Raw genomic sequence first — 22,324 nt, 5'->3', positions numbered from 1 at the left:
GGTGTAAGAGACCATGAGAGTGAAAGGGGCAACCACAACACACAAACAAGCCTGGAGCAGGAAGGCCACGAAATGAAGCAAAACTCGTTACCATCTACAAGAAGGCGAGACGCTGCACTCCATGGTGGTAGTTTTGGAGCCATTTCTGATGTATGCAAGTCTACTGATGTCAGATAGCAGCCTTGATTGTTATAAATAAATGTCTACTTAAGTACATAACAGACTGACGCATCTGACTAATTTGAAAGTCCCTTGGCCCTGATGACTGTCATCTTGCCGAACACACTTTGAAGATCACTGCTCTGGAGGACTTTTCACTCGTTTTGGTCAATTTCTGTGTCCTAGGCTTGTACCACTAGTTTAAAAACAGACCCTAACTGATGTGTAACCTCACTGGTACAGTAAGTCTCTTTGGATAAAAGCATCTGCGAATCGAATAAATGATAAATGGAAATACGGGCAAATGTTCTCATTTTTAGGTCCATTTTTCAAGGACACAAAGCTTCTTCCTCATGTCTTAGTAGTGGCGTCACATCAATTTGTGTGTCATTTAGGTGCTGGGATCAGTCAGGAGCTTCAGTGCTCCATCTTTTAACACTCATAGCCGTCTGGAATGGAGAACAGTGAAGAACATTCTTGACATTTAAGTTCATTCATTAAAAACTGTCAACTCATTCATCTTCCAGTCAACTTGTTCAGTGCAAATTCAAATTTGTCCAAATGAAGACAAAGTGCTTCAGATTCACTTGTGTGTTCCTCAGGCGCTCATTTGAAACTCCTCAATGCCAACACTGTAGTCTCAGCACAAGTTAATCTACACAAAGCAAGAAAATACATTTAAAAAGTTAGTTAACAATCAAAATAAATCATCTTCAGAAAACAGCAAATGTGCCTTTCATAAAGTTCCTTCTAAATGGCAGTGGCTGTCCACAGAGAGAGCCATTTTGTGACTCCACTCAAACACACTTTGGTGAGGTTCACTCCATGACACTACGTTTGCTTCCAATTCCCATAAATCTTCCATCCTAAATGCACTTCCCTTTCATTTCCACCATTGCTCAGAAATACACAAACTTTCACGAGATGCCAAGTCTACAAGTGGTTGTCATTGTGTGTGTAGCACCAGGATGCCAAAATACAGAGGAAGACCTCTTAGCACAAATGACACAACGATGGCACAGGTCAGGAGCCGAGCCAAAGAAACAAAGGAGAAAAACTACACTGACAGTCAGCAGGTGGCAGGAGTGGGCACAAGAGCAGTGCCAGGGGGTATCAGGTTGGATCTGAAGATGGTTACCAGAAGGAGACAAAGACAACAAAAAAAGAGGAGAATGGAGGGAGGTCATTAGTGGAGTCCCTCAGGGGTCTGTCCTTGGACCCTCATTACTTTTTCTGATTTATATTAATGACATTCGTTCTGGTGTTGCTAGTGAACTTGTCAAATTCACAGATGACACTAAAATTGGAGGGATGGCAGACACTGAGGAGGCAGCAATAAAAATTAAAAAGACCAGGACAAGCCTCAGAACTGGAAGAGCACTTAGAAAATGGAGTTTAATATAAAAAAGTGTAAAGTGCAACACGTGGGCAGAGGGAACATCAATTATAAATACAAGATGGGAGACACCGAGCTACAGCAAGAGACCTCTGAAAAGGGTTTAGGGTTTATGCTGACACAACATCTTCATCATCTAAGCAAAGTGAAGAAGAGATTAAAAAGGCAAATAAAATGTTAGGTTATATCATAAAATCTGTGGAATATAAGTCGAGGGACATTGTGCTCAAACTCCATGACACACCAGTGAGACCACATCTGGAGCACTGTGTGCAGTTCTGGTCACCACACTACAAGAAAGGACACAGCAACACTTGAAGCTGTGAAAAGAAGAACCACCAGGTGCATCATGGGACTTAAGAATAGATACTACACTTGATCTTAGCCAAAGGGCCAAGAAGCACGTGTCCCATATGGTCGGCGTTAGAATTCCTGGTTTTCACCCAGGTGGCCCGGTTTGACTCAGGTATGGTAAAGCTATTCCAACCCCTCTTCAGCATCACAGCTGTGTTCTTCATCCTGCACTGCCTTCCCACATCTTGGCAGGTGTAGTGGTTAAGGCTTTGGACTTTAAACCCTGAGGCTGCAGGTTCAAATCCCGCTACTGACACTGTGTGACCATCAGCAAGTCACTTCACCTGCCTGTGCTCAAAGTGGGGAAAAAACCAAAAGAAATGTCATCAATTGTATCATAAATGTTGTAAGACACGTTAGATGAAGACGTCATTCTAAATGTAAACTTAAGGACGTGTCCTACTGTGACAGAGTCAGAGAATTAAACCTGTTCAGTCTGAGCAGAGAGCACTGTGTGGTGGTCTAATCCAGGTCTTCAAAGGCACTGATGAAGCTGATCCAACAGAAATCTTACAGCTTAATGGTGAATCTCGTACTCAAAGACCTCAGTGGAAGTGCATTTAGGACTGGAGACAGGAAGCACATCTTTGTGCAAACACTTGTGGTAATCTGAATAAAAAACTACTAAGACATGGAGATGAAGCAGAAACCTTGAAAACCTTTAGGAAGGATCTGGATGAGATACTGAGACAGCTGAACTTTTAGCTAACCAAACAAGCGAGGTGTGAATGGTCACCTCTACTTTGTCAAATTTCTTAGGTTCTTATTACTGAATAACTAAGACACAGTTCATCTCAGGAGAGAATAAGGAAAGTGTGTCAAGATGTCAGAAGTCCTGCTGGCCAAGAGAAAGCACCTTATGTTCCCTAAGCAGGAAACCTAGGACGTGCTGCCCTTAGAGGTAGGAGGTTGGTATTTTCTCTGTGGCACATTGGATGGCAGCACACAGAAAGACTGGCGCTGTGGTGCTGAAAAGGCCTGGTACTTTGAGGACTAATGGAAGTAAGGAATGCAGGGACAGCTGGGGTACAAGGAGGGTTTTGCCAAGACATTTAAAGTACCAGAGCCACAATGAGACTGTGATTAGGAGGACAGCTGGGACAACAACTCACTGGCAGGAGGATGAGAGCTCAGGGTCACAAAAGCAGAGAATGAGAGGGGTGAAGAGGTGAGCCCCTCAGGCAGACGGGTCATGGCCTGTGTTGGCGTCTTCTCTTGTACTTTGTGTACTTTATTTAATTTAGGATAACAAATGTGCCCTTCTTTGAGAGACCCAAGTCATGGTATTAACACAGGGTTAGAGTGACGCTAGGAGGACATGTTTGTTTCGCACAGCTTTACATAACGTGTCCTATTAGAGAAAAGTGGACAATGAAAAGTGGAGCTAAGTGGAAAATGATTGTTCTGCTATAATGACTTTAATATCTTTAGTAGCTTTACTTCCTAGTCTCACGTTTTACGATTACACCATGTTAGTGGTTTGGAAAGTCCATCTTAAGTTCACATGCAGAGTACCAAAACTGCAATACAATAAAACACAAAAAACACAATTGACGGACTGAAGATGAAAACTCCAAAGCTGTCTATGCAGACACAGACTCAGTTTGTCTTTAATAAATTGGAGGTTGATATTTAAAGTTACCTTCTTTCACATTCTCAGAGCTGCTAAGCTTCAGGGTTGTCCTTGTTTGGTGTTTGCTGTAGTGGAGCTTTAGATTCCTGGTCTTTGCTTGTTACTGAAAGAAAATTCATGAAAATGTGTTCAGATGGCTGGATAGTCAGAACAGTGACATTCTGAGATGAAGACGTGTAAAGAGTGCAGGCTGGAGATGAGAAATTCAAACCATAACAGCAACAGTGGACAGAACACAGAGTGAAGAAAAGAAAGAAATTTGACGTCGTCAGCCTTGTGACCTCGTGGAGCTCCTAACATTTGTGTGTCCTGTGATGTCCTCCAGTGGCTGGTGGTGAATCCTTTACCATCTTGTAGGCTGTGCCAACAGTAAGCAGTGCTGGGACAAAGGCAGACATACAGACAGACAGACACTGCAGACGTGTGCGGACTTCACCTCACAAAAGAGCAACTTAAAAGAATGAGGACATCTTGGACACACAAATGATGAACATCAAGTGATGACATGGCAGCCTATCAGCTCAGTGTTTAAGTTTGACATACCAGGTTCTCTATGACGTTTCCTCTTCATCCTCTTTAACATCACAATCACTACAATCAGCAGCCCCACCAGCACAACCAGCACTGCCACTAACACCAGTATCACCTTGTGCCTCCGCTCACTCCGTTTGACTCTTTCTCAGCTTTAATCAGATCTGTAAATCAAAGACAAAGATGAAATACTCGACCATTTGAAACATTAACTCAAACAGCTGCTTATAATGTGACGAGTTATTAATTATCTTTCATTCTTGAAGGCAGGTGTCCAGAGCCCGGCTACCCGACTCAGTCTGTAGATGACCGTAATGGTGGCCACACGTGTTTATGGTAGTCCAGTTCTTTATGTTTGCCTTTGTCTCATTGGACTTGTGTTTTAATTTGACTGCTTGCTCCACAGACTGAGCTCAGAAGGGTTTTATGTTCATCAGGTTCTACTTTGTTTTCTTTGTTTTAACAAAGCCATACTTTTACACGTGTGTTAAGTTTGAATTTAGTGACGAGTATAATCTACACTTGCATTTGTTTGAGTTCTGCTTACCGCATGCCAACAGCACTACAACTGTGCCACCGCCCCGCTATGTCTATAAAGTTAAATAACTAAATAAACAAATAAATTAATAACTGTATTGTGAGATGTGACAAAGAATAACAACAACAACATGGCATGTGAGTGTGTTCAGTGTGTTCATGTGAGTTGCCCAAAGTGCATTCTTTCCTTCAGTTGTGCTCATGTCACTTGTACTGGTAAATGTCAGCTGCTGGTGACAATAGTGGACATAACTTGTGATAAGTAAAGGAAGGACAATCTGCAGGTGGGTGTCACAATAAGTGGTCTTTCTTTGTGATGCACATTTCCTAGTGCCTGCTTCTGTGCTCACACACAAGGTGAACTCACACTGAATTTCAGCTGATGTCCTCTTCTCCCTCAGTCTGTCATTCTCGACAGTGCAGGTCACAGACACGTCTCCTGTCACATTCACAGTCAGGACGCTGGTCACATTGTACAGACCTCTGCTGTCGCGGCTCAGTGTTGTGCTCACTCGTCTTGAGTTCTGAAGCAGCTCCTTATTCACAGACCACTGGACCTTTGGCTCAGGGAATCCCCCAGTAGACTTGCAGGTGAAACTGACCTCATGGTCTTTAAACACTGGTGATGCTGGTCCTTGGACAACTGGGACAGAGTAACGACCTGAAGAGACACAAACACATTAAAAGGACTGAACCTGCAGTGAGACGTGTGTGTGACCTGCTGCTTCATCTCCTACAGTCCGGTGGCACAGCTGACCTCATCAGACACACTGGACTGGACAGCGGCTCACTGGCGTCCCCAATTCCTCTTAGGACACACACTGACCATTAGATTTCAAAAGCCTTCACTGTACTGAAGTATCTGAGAGCTCACATAAGAACATTTCATTTACCTTTTCAATTATGAACCTGCATTCAAGAAAGCATTTCATTGAGCAGATGTTAATACAATTAAACACAATAAGTTGGGCAGCTCGCCCTCCACAGCTTTGTCAGGCCAGGAAAAGTTATGAAATGTTGTAGTGCTGCCCAAACCCACCACTGTGAGGCAGACTACAAGCTAAGCACTCGTCTTTAGAACCTTCATTTTTATTATTTAATTGAGGTTCACCTGGGCACCTCACACTGCACCCCACTTCTCTTCTTCTCCCAGTAAGGCACACCAGTATGTCTTAAAACAGAATCAAACAAATGGTAAAATAACCAACCAGTACATTTCAGGAATAAATAAAACAGAAAGAGCAACAAATCTGAGGACCAACTATTTAAAAACTACAAGCAGCAAAAGGAATGAAAATGGCAGCCAAACCGGTGCAATCCAGTTCAGGGTTTGGGGGCCATGGCCTATCCTGGCAGCACTAGACAGAATGCAGGGGCATCAGATAAATGTTGAAAAGAGTAAATAATAAAAACAAAAGGATGAATTAAAATCAACAGAAAAAAGAAAAATGTGTCAAATATAAGATAACATCCGACACAAACAGTGCTGAGCTCAACACAGCCATTCTGTATGTGGACCACTTGAGTGACGAGTGGCACCGCTACTGTAATGTCTGAATATCTCAAAAGCTGAGGTTAGTGGCATCAAAAACAAGAACCACAACAGGGTGGAGTGTAAACAGCAGAAAATAATGTGTGGCAGCACTAAAAACGTGGGTCAGATATTAGAGAGTTTCATCACCAGCCAGAAACATAAACCACTCCGCTGCTCCTCACTGCACCACCATTAGGCTTTATGTGAATGAGCTCTTAAAATTACTGAACCTCCAAACACCAGATGGTGCTGTGGCAACAAAAATAAGCAGTTCACTTCCATCAATCATTTAACTTACTACTAAAATGTTTACAAATGAAAACTTCAATTTGTTGAATTCTCCAGTTGCTCGATGCAATTTCTTATCTAGCTTGTCATGTGTTAGGGTTCACAGGAAAATTAATGGAAGGAATTATTAAGGATAAGATTGAGCAACACATGGCAAGGACAGGAGTTATTCTGAACAGTATATAAATGATTTAGATAGGAATATAATGAACAAGCTGGTTAGGTTTGCAGATGATACCAAGATAGGTAGAGTAGCAGATAAATTGGAATCCGTTATATCATTTCAGAAGGTATTGGATAGCATACAGGCTTGGGCAGATTTGTGGCAGATGAAATTTAATGTCAGTAAATGTAAAGTATTACACAAAGGAAGTAAAATGTGAGGTTTGAATACACAATGGGCGTCAGAAAATCGAGAGTACACGAATGAGAAGGATTAAGAAGTCACAGTGGATTCTAAGCCATCGACTTCCCAACAGTGTTCAGAAGCCATTAAGAAGGCTAACAGACTGTCAGGTTATATAGCGCCTTGATGTGTGGAGTACAAGTCACAGGAGGTTCTGCTCAACCTTTATAACACACTGATGAGGCCTCATCTGGAGTACTGGGTGCAGTTTTAATCTCCAGGCTACAAAAGGACATAGCAGCACTAGAGAAGGTCCAAAGAAGAACAACTAGGCTGATTCAGGGCTACAGGGGATGAACTATGAGGGAAGATTAAAAGATCTGAGCATTTACGGTTTAAGCAAAGAAGAATAAGAAGAGACCTGAGTGAAGTGTTTAAAATGATGAATGGAATTAGTCCAGCGGATCGAGACTTGTATTTTAAAATGAGTTCATCAAGAACACGGGGACACAGTTGGAAACTTGTTAAGGGTAAATTTCGCACAAACATTAGGAAGTTTTTCTTTACACAAAGAACGATAGACACTTGGAATAAGCGACCAAGTAGTGTGGTAGACAGTAAGACGTTAGGGACTTTCAAAACTCGACTTGATGTTTTTTTGTAAGAAATAAGTGGATAGGACTGGCGAGCTTGTTTGGCTGAATGGCCTGTTCTCGTCTAGAGTGTTCTAATGTTCTATTAACATTTATGGGTTTTATTGTTTTTGCTTATTATTTTGCACCTTTTTATTTATAACTGGTTAATGATTTCCTGTCTCTTTAAGCTGGTCTATGGTCCTTGTACTTTGTGGTGTAACTCCAGGGAGAAGAGCCACTCTGATGTCAGCACTCCTGAGCCCTCTCTCTGGCTATTTAGGTCAGGTGTGAAGGCTCAGGAGCAGGAGATGATTGTATTTCTGTCGAGTGTTTGTAACTATTACTGTTTTTGAGTTTTGAGCTCTTCCTGTGCTTTTTCTTGGATTTTGCTGTCAGGTAACGTTATTTCAGACGTGTTAACGTAGGATTTGCCTTTTAGCCAACGCCTTGTTTTGCTGTATTTTTCTAAAGTGTTAAGTAAATTCTTCATTTATAAAAACTCTGTTTGCCTGATTGTGCATAAGCCAGGTGAATGTGAACTATTAGACCAGTTTTCCCCTCTTTGGCGTGGCTAAGTTGAAGCTTGCAGGTCGATCTTTAGGGTAGCCTGGTCCGGGGTGAGCATCTCCTGACCAGTGAAGATCCCATCCTGCTTTTTAAAGCCTTACCCCAATTTCATTACGTGTGTGACTTGTAACCATGATATAGAAAAATGGAGCTTTTAGCAGTATGTGAAACTACAGTATCTTTGAGCCAGGGGCTGCTGGTCAGCTCCGGGGTGCGGTTGGTGACCCTACTGACCATATGGTGGTGTTTTAGGTATAAGCTGTGGCTGGGTGCGCATTTGCAACTTAAACTTTCAGTTTTCTGGAGGGTCCTGAAGGTCAGGGTCTTTATTTTCAGCAGACAAATGAGTGCATGTCATATGAAAAGCACCTGCTATCGTTGTCATGTCTGCCTGGATCTCCACATGAAATAACTTCTCTCCCAGTAGAACACTTTTGTTGAAACTGGGTATGAATTGCTAGTGTGCCACTTATTGCACAGATATTAATTTGATGTTGAGACACCTTCTACCACTGTACCTTGGTGTGACATTACAAGTTGATAGATCTTCATTGGTTGAGTGATTTCTGATGCCATTATTTGGCTGACATTTCAGCTTCATTGAATTTGGTTTGTCCCAATACACTAATAACCCAATTGTGCTCCACTCACTTAGAATCTGGAACCAATGTAGAAAGCATGTTAAGACGGAGAAGCTTCTATCTGTGGCACCCCTGCAAGAGAACCACCTCTTTCAACCCTCGCAGACATATGCAGTTTTAATATCTGGAAAAAATTGGAATTAACTTGCTTAGAGATCTTTATATAGACAACGTCTTTGCATCCTATGAACAATTACATTCCAATTTTAACATTCCAGCTACACATTTCTTTCACTATCTTCAAATCAGGAACTTTGTTAAACAGAACCTTCCAGATTTTCCTCATCTTTCACTCTCATCCATGCTGGAAAAAATATTGCTCAATTTCAAGGAGTTAGACTCCATCTCTACAATATATAAAATCCTTTTACAATCCCTTCCTTTCAAAGATCCAAGAGGACACTGGGAAAAAGATCTCTCAATTAATATATCAGAAAAGGAGTGGAAAGTAGCAATGCAGAGAATTTACTCGAGCTCCATATGCTAAAGCATACAATTATACAACTCAAAATTATATATCGAGCACATCTGTCTCGACTAAAACTCTCCAAAATGTTTCCAGGACATGATCCAACCTGTGAACGCTGCAAATTAGCTCCAGCCTCACTAGGTCACATGTTCTGGGCCTGCTCCAAATTAACATTATTCTGGACAAAAATTTTGAATTACCTTTCAGACAGCCTTGGACTCACAATCCCTCCTAACCCACTAACAGCTGTGTTTGGTGGTCTTCCAGAGGGGCTTAAAGTGGAGAAGGACAAACAAATTGTGATTGCATTCACTTTTGACACACAGACTTATTCTGATAAACTGGAAGAACCCAAACTGTCCTCTTTTAAGTCAGTGGGAAACTGATGTGTTATATTATTTGAAGTTGGAAAAATCAAATACTCAGTTAGAGGATCTGTACAGACTTTTTCAAAACATGGCAGGATCTAATCAGTAATATTTTAAAATAAGTTTATAAAGCACAGAGAATTTATTAATTTAGGTATGTTTACAAGCCTTAAATTTTACGCCGTTTGGCTTGCTCTCTCTCTCAGGGGTGGGGATCGATCTGTTCTTAACATAATTTTTCTTTTTGTAAAAACTTGATTTCTTTTTATGGATTGTAATAAAATTAATAAAAAAAGAATTTTCATGCCAAAATCACAAATGATACCAACATTTCTATTAAAACGGGTTTACCTAATCTTATTGTAATATAATTTTTTTTAAAATATTTGGATATTCCATTGTTAAACATCTAAAGAAGGCTAATGGAAAATGCATCTAATAAGGAAACCACAAATCACTTAGGTTCTGGTGTTCTGGAAAAAAGATCTGAACTATGAATTTGAATGAGACAGTCCAATGGTGTTTAAAAAGTGGACAAACCATAAAAAATATGGCAAAAGGTCCATACTGATGTGCTTTACTGGTAGGCGTGAATTCTTATTGATTAGCAACTGGTGGGCTTACACCAAGTATTAGAAAACCCACCAGTGTCTACGACGACAGTGCTCACGTTTATGTGTTTGGCAGGAGACTCAGTCCAAATCTCTAATAAATACAAAATAAAGACGAAGACAGTGGTGTAAAGTATGGAATTACCACTGGTGATATAATGACACTACAGTTCAAAAAGAAAGTGACTGACAATGCTATTCTTGTTCTTTTTCTTCACCTTATCAAACTCCTCCATACATCACCATCTGAGGACCAGTTTACTATTTCAACCTCCATTAGAGATCACAAAGCTTCTTATACAGAAGAGAAGTTTAGAAGTTGAAGTTTCCTCACCTGCAATTTGAAGGCACATCTGACACAGCAGTTTGGAGGTGGGCATCACCAGCTCGGTGGTAGGTGCAGACATATTCCCCATCGTCAGTTAGGGACACACTGGACAGCCTCAGGGACAGATTGCCACGTGAAAGCTCAGACATAAAGAGCTGTGTTCTGCCTTTAAACTGGGGGGCCTGATTGGTCAGATAATCCTGTCCTTTGACAAATGAATGAACAAAGAGACCTTCAGATGTTGTCCATTCAACAGAAATGTCCTCCGTCTTTAAAGACTCCTGAGTGTTCAGAGAGCAGGGGATTTGCACCGTCTCTTCAACAATGGCAGTAAGACAGTTGTCAGCTGAAATTTGAGAAATTAACTCAAGTCAGAAAAAGAAACAACTGTTTTAGATTCAAACTGACGGACTTTATACACATACAACGTTACGAGTACCACAGCACATGTACAGAGAAATTAAAATGGACTTCTTGTGGCTCAGATTCATAACACACCAAATATATTCAGTGAGGAGAGGCTTTCAGGGGTGTAAATGGCAGACACACTCTCACAGTATTCCTGAACTCTAAAACACAATAAAGATGCACAAGTAAACTGAAAAGAATAACTTCATTAAAGAGAAACATTCAGGAACGCTGAACAAAAAAAAGAACAAATGAAGATCAAACAATACAACCTGGGCCTCCAACACCACTTACCATGTGAGGATGGGTCACTCTCATGTTGATCACTGTACACCAATGAAGTTCTCCCCTTCCCATTTCTTGTCCATCTCTTTTCACGTCCTGCCAGCTGACCACTTGTCCGACTCTCCACCTGACTCTTCTCTCCCCAGTCAGTGAGATGATTAAGACCTTAACCTTGGGTCTCATCCACACATGCACTCATTCCATGGACTTTGGTACTAACAGCACTCAGGTGGAGAAGGTGGAAAGTTTCAGATGTGTTGGTGTCCACATCACAGAGGACCTGATCTGGTCCAAGCATATTGACACCATGATAAATAAGTTCCAAAAATGGCTCTACCATCTCAGATGCCCCAGAGATTTCATGCAGCCCTCTGATACTAAAGAACTTTGATAAATCCATCATCGAAAGCAGCCTGATAGGAAGTACTATGGTCTGGTTTGAGAACAGCATGCAGCAGGACCATAAGGCTTAGCTGAATGCATCACTGGGTGTGCACTCACTAATTATGAGGACATTTACAACAAGAGATGTCACACCAGGGCAAAGAAAAGGATCAGAGATACCAGCCATCCCCACAATGGCCTCTTCTCTTTACTCTGTGCATCGATAAAAGCATCACATCATCAAAAGTAACAACCACTTAGGGATAACGATTTCGATGTTGTATCACATTTACCTCAGAGCTGTGTTTCTCAACCTTCTTTGCATTAGGACCCACTTTACCTCTTTACGTTCCTTAAACCCACAGAAAGCATTTAAAGAGCAGGTAGGTTTCACTCTTCATAAATCAAGCACAATTTGAAAAGTAGGGGAAAGGAAGAAGGTCCCCTTGATGAAACATGCAGTTTGAAATGGGGAAAAACACTGTGCACTGCTGTTGATCGCTTTGGTGGACTGGTGGTGTGTCACAGCAACTTAGTACCTGAAGCAGCAGGACCCGACTTCCTTCCAGGAGTGTTTGAAACCCAAGGACAGCCCCACACAACCCACCAGTGGCAACCCACAATGACCCAGTGGTTGAGAAACACTGTCTTAGAGTACATCTTTATGTAAGACTAGCAAAATACCGCGCTTCGCTGCAGAGAAGTAGTGTGTTAAAAGTTATGAAAAGAAAAGGAAACATTTTAAAAATACCGTAACATGATTGTCAATGTAATTGTTTTGTGACTGTTATGAGTGTTGCTGTCATCAGGGATTTGATTATCATTATTTCTTTCATTTAGGTTCGTATTTGGAGGACGTGTTGATATGAAGTTACATTCCGTGTTTGTCAACCGTTGTAAAGATAACAGGTTTCATTCATCAAGTGTTCACTACCCAAATCACTATGCAGTATTTAGCGGCAGTGTCTCTATTAAGTTGTGGATTTGCCTGCGTATTTAGCAACAGTGTGTTTATGAACTTGTGGATTTTTCTGCGAGTATTTTGCGGCAGCGCACACGAACATACCATCTACATACATATCTACACATATATATATATATACACACATACAGTGGGTAATGGAAAGTATTCAGACCCTTTGCTCAGTATTTAGTAGAAGCCCCTTTTGAGCTAATACAACCATGAGTCTTCTTGGGAAAGATGCAACAAGTTTTTCACACCTGGATTTGGGGATCCTCTGCCATTCCTCCTTGCAGATCCTCTTCAGTTCTGTCAGGTTGGATGGTAAACGCGTTAGTGCACAGCCATTTTTAGGTCTCTCAGAGATGCTCAATTGGGTTTAAGTCACGGCTCTGGCTGGGCCATTCAAGAAGAGTCACAGAGTTGTTGTGAAGCCACTTCTTCGTTATTTTAGCTGTGTGCTTAGGGTCATTGTCTTGTTGGAAGGTAAACCTTCGCCCAGTCTGAGGTCCTTAGTACTCGGAGAAGGTTTTTGTCCAGGATATTCCTGTACTTGGCCGCATTCATCTTTCCCTCGATTGCAACCAGTCGCCCTGTCCCTGCAGCTGAAAAACACCCCACAGCATGATGCTGCCACCGCCATGCTTCACTGTGGGGACTGTATTGGACAAGTGATGAGCAGTGCCTGGTTGTCTCCAAATATACCGCTTAGAATTAAGGCCAAAAGTTCTATCTTGGAGTTTGCTAAAAGACACCTGAAGGACTCTGAGATGGTGAGAAATAAGATTCTCTGGTCTGATGAGACCTGATGAGGCTTCACAACAACTCTGTGACTGTTCTTGAATGGCCCAGCCAGAGCCCTGACTTAAACACATACACACATATATATATATATATATGTATATACACATACGATGACCCGCCAGGATGCCTGGAGGGACGAAAGTGGGCGCGCCCATCTGGGATTATGTGGGGCCACCACCCTGGTTGCTTTGGGGCCACGGGTTGAGGGCTTGGAAGCCCAACTCTGTAGGGACCCGTGGTCACCGCCAGGGGGCGCCCTGATGCCTTTGGAGCCCTGGACCTCGGCACTTCCGCCACACCAGGAAGTGCTGGGGAAGAGAAGAAGGGACACTCAGAGAGCTTCGGGAGTACAGCGGCACTTCCGCCACACAGGCGTGTCGGTGGGTGATTGCCGGAGTTCACCTGGAGCACATCCGGGTGCTAATAAAAGGGGTCGCCTCCCTTCATTTGTGGCTGGAGTCGGTGGAAGTAGGACTAAGTAGAGGAGAGTGGAGGTGGCCTGAAGAGTGAAGGCATTGTGTGTTGGCCAGGACTTTGGGGACTTGGGGTTTGTGTGCACTGTCTTTGTAAATAGTTTTTAAATAAACGTGTGGTGGTGGAAAAACATGTCTGCCTGTCTGTGCCCAGGTTACGCTCACATCATACACATATACATACACACACACACATATATATATATACATATATATATATATATATATATATATATATATATATATATATATATATATATATATATATATATATATATACACACACACACACAGGTGCTGGTCATAAAATTAGAATATCATGACAAAGTTGATTTATTTCAGTAATTCCATTCAAAAAGTGAAACTTGTATATTAGATTCATTCATTACACACAGACTGATGCATTTCAAATGTATTTCTTTTAATTTTGATGATTATAACGGACAACTAATGAAAGTCCCAAATTTAGCATCTTGGAAAATTACAATATTGTGAAAAGGTTCAATATTGAAGACACCTGGTGCCACACTCTAATCAGCTAATGAACTCAAAACACCTGCAAAATATATAGCTGATTACCCATTGGCTTTGCTCACTGAGGGCAAGGGAAAAAAATAAAATGTAGTCTATAAGTTATTAAACAGTAAAACATTAGCGTTTTAAGAAGTAAAGCTACATTAAGCACTACTGGAGTGGTGTCGGGTAAACTACATTTTAAAGACGGTATAACACAACAGGTAAGTAGTACTAACAGAAGCTAAAATGTATATGGATCATGTGTTGGTAGTAGATCCCTTTTGAAAGCTACACGGCTGTGGTAAAGAAATTACATTTTCTATGTGAACGTCCAAATTTCTGCCTCTGGTAATGTGCCTTACCAGCATTACCAGCAACTAAAGAAAATTAGTTTTGTGTCCTCTGCAGTGTTAAGAGAGAAATGCTTTGGTTTGGGATAAAAGGAAAAAGGTGTAAAGAAAGGAAAGTTGCCTTTTCTTTTATATAGTATAGAGAGCGTCTTCACTGGCGATATGGCGCCTTTGGGGAGCGTCACGCGGTCTCGTAGACTGGAGAGACGGCCCTACCATTAACTGGCGGGATTGCACTGTCGGTCCTCCACTCCTGTGTATGTCGTCATAATCCGACCTCACGACCTCATAATCGTATATGTGCAAAAGATGGTGTGAAGTGCCTTAATATTAGTTTACCGTGGTCTAGAAATGGGATTCCGTGTTTGCAGTTGTCTGGACTATAGCTCAGGTGAAGGAGGAAAAATTAAAAGTGTTTACTTTCACTTAAGGCAGAAGCGCAGTCAGCGTCTCAAAGGCCGCCAACAGCTACGCGCATGTGCGCCGGCTGCTCGACTTTTATAGTACTTTTGCAGGGCAGGAGACGCCACTTTTGCAGACACGTTCCGTGATCAAAAGTCTCTGCGCTCTTTGGAAGTCATGTTTGTTCTCTGCGTACTGCGTTCATAGTCAGTTCACGTGAGCGCTCGGAGTACATGCATGAAGCTTCTCAGCTGTGTTTGTGCTATCTTGTGCGATCTTGCGATGTCCACGGCTTTATTTAATGTTAGCTAAGACCCGGCACTTAAAAGTTTCTCTCGCAGTTTTGCTGAGTTTGTGTCAAACACCACCCTGACCATCTCATCTTCGTCTGAATATTTAGTGGCAGAGTGTTTCTTTTGGATTGCGTTGACGGATGGCCTTATATGGGCAGGCACTCAATTACGTGGGTGGCGTGACAATGAGGGACGGAACTCCGCCTAACACGGCGACGAGCTGCAGGCTATGGCGGTATATATGTAGATAAGTAGATCCCAGTTAAGACCGTTATGCGTAGAATTTGAAATGAAACCTGCCTAACTTTTGTAAGTAAGCTGTAAGTAATGAGCCTGCTAAATTTCAGCCTTCTACTTACACGGCAAGTTGGAGAATTAGTGATGAGTGAGACAGTGAGTGAGTGAATGAGTCAGTCAGCGAGGGCTTTGCCTTTTATTAGTATAGATTCTTACAAGCCGTGCATTAATATAATATATAAGCTTGTATATGTGTGCGCCTGCTAATGAGGTGAATCAAAGGTACACATTTGTGTTCATAAGTCAAATGTTAGCCATCAAATTGTGTGTCAACTTCTTTCATTAGCGGAGTTTACTTGAGTTCACAAAGAGGCAGAGGAACTTCCTACATGCGGTGCCTGGCAGCACAAAGCTTTACTTGGAACAACTGTGAATCTCACAGCCCCACTGAGAAAGACAGAAAGGGAAGTGAAGATGATGGAGACGTGCAGGTGACAGGGAGGAAGCTAGGAGCCATAATCTGAACTTCAAATCATTATGATGGTTTATTAACATGAACAATATACACACACATATGCATACATACACATATATACAGACATATTGAATATACATACATATACAGTGATCCTCGCTATATCGCCCGACTTTCAAGGCTTTACTCTATCGGATTTTAAATGTAAGCATATCTAAATATATATCACAGATTTTTTGCTGGTTCAGGATTTCTGCAGACAATGGGTCTTTTAATTTATGGTACATGCTTCCTCAGTTTGTTTGCCCAGTTGATTTCATACAGGGGACACTATTGGCGGATGGCTTAGAAGCTACCCAGTCAGAGCAAGTATTACGTATTAAATAAAACTCCTCAATGATATACGATGTGCTTCCCGGCGGTGCTTTATTGTTTACTTTTCTCGCTCTCTCTCTCTGATGTTCTCTACTCCTGACAGAGGGTGTGAGCAGAGGGCTGTTTGCCTAGAAAATACGGACGCTACTATAAAAATGCTGAAAGACTACCTTCACATTGCTCCCTTCTGTTGCGGCTGCTTTATCGCGTGTGCAACTGCACATATTGATTTTTGATTGTTTCTTTTCTGTCACGCTCTCGCTCTTTCTTAAATTCTCTGCTCCTGACAGCACCCCTTTGAACAGAAGATATATTTGCATTCTTTTAATTGTGAGAAAGAACTGTCCTCTCTGTCTTGTTATGGAGCATAGTTTAAACTTTTGACTAAAGGGTGTTATTTCATGTCTAGAGGGCTCTAATAATGTTAACAGTGTGGGAGAGTTTATAAGGGCTTAAAATATATAAAAATAACCATAAAAACATATGGTTTCTACTTCGCGGGGGGGTTCTGGAACATAACCCCTGCGATCGAGGAGGGATTATTGTACATAGACACAGTATATATCTATACAGTAATCCTCGCTACTTGGTTCACTTTTCGGGATTCACGACTTTGCGGGTTTTAAATATAGTAGTAGCATTTCCTAGTCTAAGAACAACAAAACAAGTTCGGTGACTAAGTGCATTGTAACACGGGCTGTGATTGGTACATGGGAGGAGCGACAAATCACAGCTTCCAGCTTTCTAATCGGGCCCATGACTGGTGCTTTGACTGATGCCCAGATCCCACAGCATCTCCCTTGTCACTCTGTGTGGCCATTTCGCTTCAAGCTTTCGCCAAGCGGTTTTACTTTACACTGTACTGTGTGTGATTTTTTGTGGTTTCTTTGTGTTGAACACTTCAATTTTCACCCCTGCAATGGCTCCCAAACGTGCTCCTTCTTCCAAGGCTGGTGCTGAGCCTAAACGCCCTCGATCGGTCCAATTTTGCAACAAGGTTGACAATGTCATGACCGTCTACAAGCTGCTCTTGACGGAAAGAAGCAGCGGCAGCAACTGCCGATCACAATGTTTTGCAGCCTCGCAAAAAAGAGCCAGTTCCTACTACTACTACGGATACACCTTCGGAAACCGTGGAAGAGGTGCCCCAGGAAATGTTAGGTAGGTCCCTGTTATTAATAGAGTAAAGGGTGGGCTGTAAACTGTACAGGGAGGGTTCAAAACGCCCAAATACATGTTAAATAATTAAATAAATATGGTGTCCCTGCTTTATGGAAATTCAGTTATTGTGGCAGGCCTTGGAACCTATCTCCGATAAGCGAGGGATTACTGTATCTCTCTATTATAATAAAAAATCCTGAGATGAAACAAGACATTTTAGCCTGGGGCTAGACGCGAGTTTTTCATAAAGATACTTTCATGTCCTGCAGTGAGACTTTGTGATTTTGTTAACTATAATAACCTTGCACCCAACACACACTAAATCAGCCCATGAATTACAGAAAGACAATTGTGCTTCAGATACAATTCCATTAACATGTACCTCTTGTCTCACTATTTTCAGTATGGGGATTTCTGGATCTTTTCATACACTACAAGCAAATAACGTTTACAGTAGTGACAGCCGATCTAATGTAGCTTAACGACTGAAATTATTTTTTTTAAATGTTTACATGAGGATGTACTTTTTCCCTGTGCTCTGTTCCTTTAAATCAAGAGGCCTATGTAGTGGCATATCATTAACTGAGAAAGGCAAAGATTAACTGCGTGTGCCACCATTAAGTGTCCATCAGACAACCAGCTAAGCAAAGCGAGGAGACGCATGAAACAACAAGAAGAAGAAGAGCTGTGTATTAATCAAACTGAGACAGTACTTCAACCTAAGTATCGTCTCCTGTTAGAACAGGACTACATAGTCTGGTCTTGATCTGCTGCTAGGACGGGACAATCACAGGTACGCTGACACTGACACACTCGGTTTGCATTTTTCTTAAATGTAACAGAGAAATAATCATTTTCAGACTTCTGCATATATTTCTTTATCTTATTTGCTCCAAGTTCATCTCTCATTGCAGTGTTACTTATTTTTCATGAACTCAGAGCTTTATACCGATTTGCTGTTTCTCAGTGGCAGTGCATCATTTTAGTTTACATGATGTAAGAGTCCAGAACTTCCTGGCTGTTTTGACTCTTGCTATGGTTGTTTCTAGTGGTGTTCATTCCTAAATGTGCAGGTTTAAACTGAGACTTCAATTTTATAAAGCATTCTGATACACATGCCTGCTCCTTGGCACACAACATGAATTTAGAACATCTCCATTGTGTCACATTTCTTTCAAACTTGGATCAGCATTCAAAGTATTGGCAGCTGATAAACTTAAATGAAAAAGTTAAGCCCTCCATAAAAGGAGAGACAAATCTCAGCGTAAGAGAAAATCAAAACCAGAAGATAATGTTCACACCCGACATGTGCGAATTTAATCAACGTCCTCCTCCATTGTAATTCTTCATTAACACTCTGCTGTGCAAGGCTACTGGTGAGACTCCTGCAATGTCTGCACTGAGTAAGAAACAAAAGGAGGCTTCTTATGTGCTTCAATACGCTTACCCCCAACACCAGATACGTCCTGATAAAATCAAATTCAGTACTCACCCTGGGCATGAGCCAGTAATAACAGAAGAAGAGAGAGTTCTCTACAAAAGGGCGACATTTCACCTAAAAATCAAAACAAAAAAATACAAATAGTAAGAGACATGTAGATATTGAAAAAAATAAAAATGGTAATTTCATTTCATATATATTCATACAGACACTCCTCGCTTAACAGCCTGCCAGTTTAAGACCAGGGGCCTCATGTATAATGCCGTGGGTAGAATTACTATAACATGTCATAAGCACAAAAGCCGAAATGTGCTTACACACAGAAAAATCCAGATGCAGGAATCTGTGTGTTTGCCAATTTCCGCATTCTTCTGCTACATAAATCCCGATCAGCGTGGAAATTAACGCACGCGCCTGCTGACCCACCCCAACTTCTCCCAGAATTACACCTCTTTGAATATGCAAATTAATATAAATAGCCCTTAAGCTCAGTGTCTGTGAAAAGACAATGGGAAAAGTAAGAGGGAAAATATAAGAATTTCAGTGAATACCAAGTCGAGGCAAAGAAAAACGTACTATTTGTTGGTTTAAACAGTGGAATAAACAACAAAAGGAAGTTGATCGAGTGACAGAAAGTGTTGGAGAAACTCGAAAGCTCAAGTTCACAAAGTTGCACAGTGCCCAAAATAAAAAGAAGTCATATATCGTCTGAGTGTCATATGAAGGCTTATTAGAGTACAGACAAAAAATAGGCACACAGTGGGGAAAAAAGCACAAAATGTCAACTTTAATCTAGATATTTTCACTTTAATCATGTAGTTTATTTTGCCATTAAAGTAGAACATCATAAACTTCATCTTAAAATCGTTTACTAGTTTCTCAAATCCCATCATAACTAAAGTAGCACGTTAAATGCTTTCTTTTGTATTTGATCTTCTATGTGCTCTGTGTGTGTGAATCACTACCTGCTTCTGTTCTTTCTCTGACAGGACACAGAATCCATTACATTTGTGATATTACAACTCTCTGAATAATTAAAATACTTTGATGTATACGTGATATCTTTTCATGATGATAGGAATGAAAGCATGTTATTAAACATGGGAATACAGTGGCTCAGTGCTTGTTCATGTCTCACGCAAGAGGCTTGCTGCGCCATGCGCGACCTTCGATGAAATACTTTATTACAGCAGTACTGTCTCTTTCAAACGTACTAACCTCCAATTCCTGTCCTTACTTTTCTTTTTCCAAGTAACCAATCGCCACACAATCAGCTCTGTAATGGACGCTAAGCCATCTGTAAGCTTAGAATGTCGATTCTTCAAAACTGTTAAGGAACATTGAAATATCTTCACAGTACGCGTTTAATTATTCTATCTGTCTATCCTTCCAGTGTTGCGTCAGCACCAGCAAGAATACAGCACAAGGCAGGAAAAATCCCTGAACTTGCTAGCGCTGCGGCACCGTGTCCTCACAGGTTTAATTATTAACAATACAGATTATTTAAATGCAGTTAAAGTTCTATATGTATAATTTAATAAACATATTTTGCTGCATTTCATCCTAAAAATTATATCGTCATCATATGTAAATACGCGCTTTATAAAGTGGTGCGGGTTGTGTAATATTATAACTATAGTGTAAGTTTACAGTGAGGTGATTGTACTTATAAGTACTAACAGTTCTACAAGGAGCACTTGATGGAGTGAGTTTATAGTTCTTGGGATTAAACTGTTTGTGAACCGCGAGGTCCGTACAGGAGAGGCTTTGAAACATTTTGATGTGACTGAAGCAGCGTGTGCTTGAAGCTGTATACCGATAATTCTCTTTCCGATCAGCTGCTGCTGTAATTCACACTCAGATACAGTGATATAAATACTCCGAGTGGTGCAGTGAGAGTAATATGGAAAAAGATGATCCGCTTTGGCAACCCCTAACGGGAGGAGCTGAAAGAAGAAGAAAAAGTGTAGTGAGAGTAACAACGTTAAAGCAGCTATGGTATTTGGTATACTATGGCTATTCCTGGAACATTATATTGCTGCAGGTTAATTACAATCAGATGCGTTACACTAATAAGCAATATGCAGTTAGTTTCAGTGTATTCGATAAAGCTGCCGTCGTCGATGTGGATCTAAGAAAGGGTAACCACACAGAAACAGTAGCACTGCTTTGACGCTGGGTGCCGCCAGTTTTCAAAACCGAGTGGAGAACTTGCGTGCGACAGGGTATGACATACCGTGGAAAAGTCGCGTGGCTTTACGCCAAGTGTAGGTTTTATACATCGCGATTTAAACATGAAAACATCCTTACGCAACATTTCTATGCGCGCGCACCGTTTATACATGAGACCCCAACTCTCTGACCAGTCGGTGTTATACACTGAACTAAATCCCATATCAGATGGCGACACAAATGGCAGCACGCAGAATGCTTGAAATATCGGTGAGAGGCGACTCTTCACTTATGGACCAATTTGTAAAAACGGACCTCAGTCATTAAGTGAGGAATGTCTGCACATATAACACATTTAAGAGACAACAAGTGTCAAACAAAGTGCTGCACAATAAAATCAACTAAAACAAACAAAACATTTAAACAAAATAAAAGAGAAGAGTAAAAAGACACATTTTAAAAGGAATAAAATGACTAACAGATTAAGGAAGAATTAGAAGGAGAGAATCACAATCAACTGACCACAATACACAACAGACAGCTGAATACAAGTCCTTAAAATAACTCAAAAGCCTGAGAAAATAAATCGTTTGTTAAAATTGGACTTAAAATATCTAATGTGGGGGATGACTTAATAAAAGATAGAAGACTATTCCAGAGTCGCGGGGCAGCTACAGAGAAGGCCTGGGCACCTTTAAACCTCCACCACGAGTGTGGCACAGTTAAAATCATCTGATCAGAGGACCGAAGGGTTCAAGAGGTAGAACGGAGGCTGACAAGGTCAGAGATAGAGGTTGATGGAGAGCTTTGAAACAAATAATAAAACCTTAAACTCGACTCTGTATTTAACAGGCAGCCAGTGCAAGGACGTGAGCACAGGAGTGATACTCTGCCTTTCTCTGTACGGTTAGAAGACTTACAGCTGGAAGACCTGTAAGCGTGACAAGCTCGACTGACACAAACGCAGGTAGAGAGGGTTACAACTGTGGAAACATGAGGAAATAAAAGCATGAATGACAATTTACAATTTCTAGTATGTTTGAGTTTTGATATATTCCGAAGTTGAAAGAAACCAACACAAACAACTGAGTTTACTTGTTTGTCAAATTTAGTACCAAGATTTTTGACATTGCTGTGCACATTAGCTGACAATGGACCCAAATCATTTGCTATAACTCTGACCAAGTCAG

At 41.2% G+C, this 22,324-nt stretch overlaps 1 long non-coding RNA gene across 1 annotated transcript; it reads right to left on the bottom strand.

The window, feature by feature from the left end:
- Positions 1 to 6: 6 nt before the first annotated feature.
- Positions 7 to 10,446, bottom strand: LOC120519680. The gene is made up of 5 exons (XR_005631621.1): positions 10,404 to 10,446; positions 4,978 to 5,271; positions 4,086 to 4,237; positions 3,552 to 3,645; positions 7 to 814 (listed from the first exon to the last, which is right to left on the bottom strand). It is a non-coding gene; the product is annotated as an uncharacterized LOC120519680 (long non-coding RNA).
- Between the last annotated feature and the right edge of the window lie 11,878 nt (positions 10,447 to 22,324).

The sequence above is a fragment of the Polypterus senegalus genome, unplaced genomic scaffold (assembly GCF_016835505.1).
Source record: "Polypterus senegalus isolate Bchr_013 unplaced genomic scaffold, ASM1683550v1 scaffold_3800, whole genome shotgun sequence".
In the NCBI taxonomy this organism is placed as follows: domain Eukaryota; kingdom Metazoa; phylum Chordata; class Cladistia; order Polypteriformes; family Polypteridae; genus Polypterus; species Polypterus senegalus.
The sequence above is the reverse complement of the archived record's forward strand: the minus strand, read 5'-3'. Positions and strand labels throughout refer to the sequence as shown.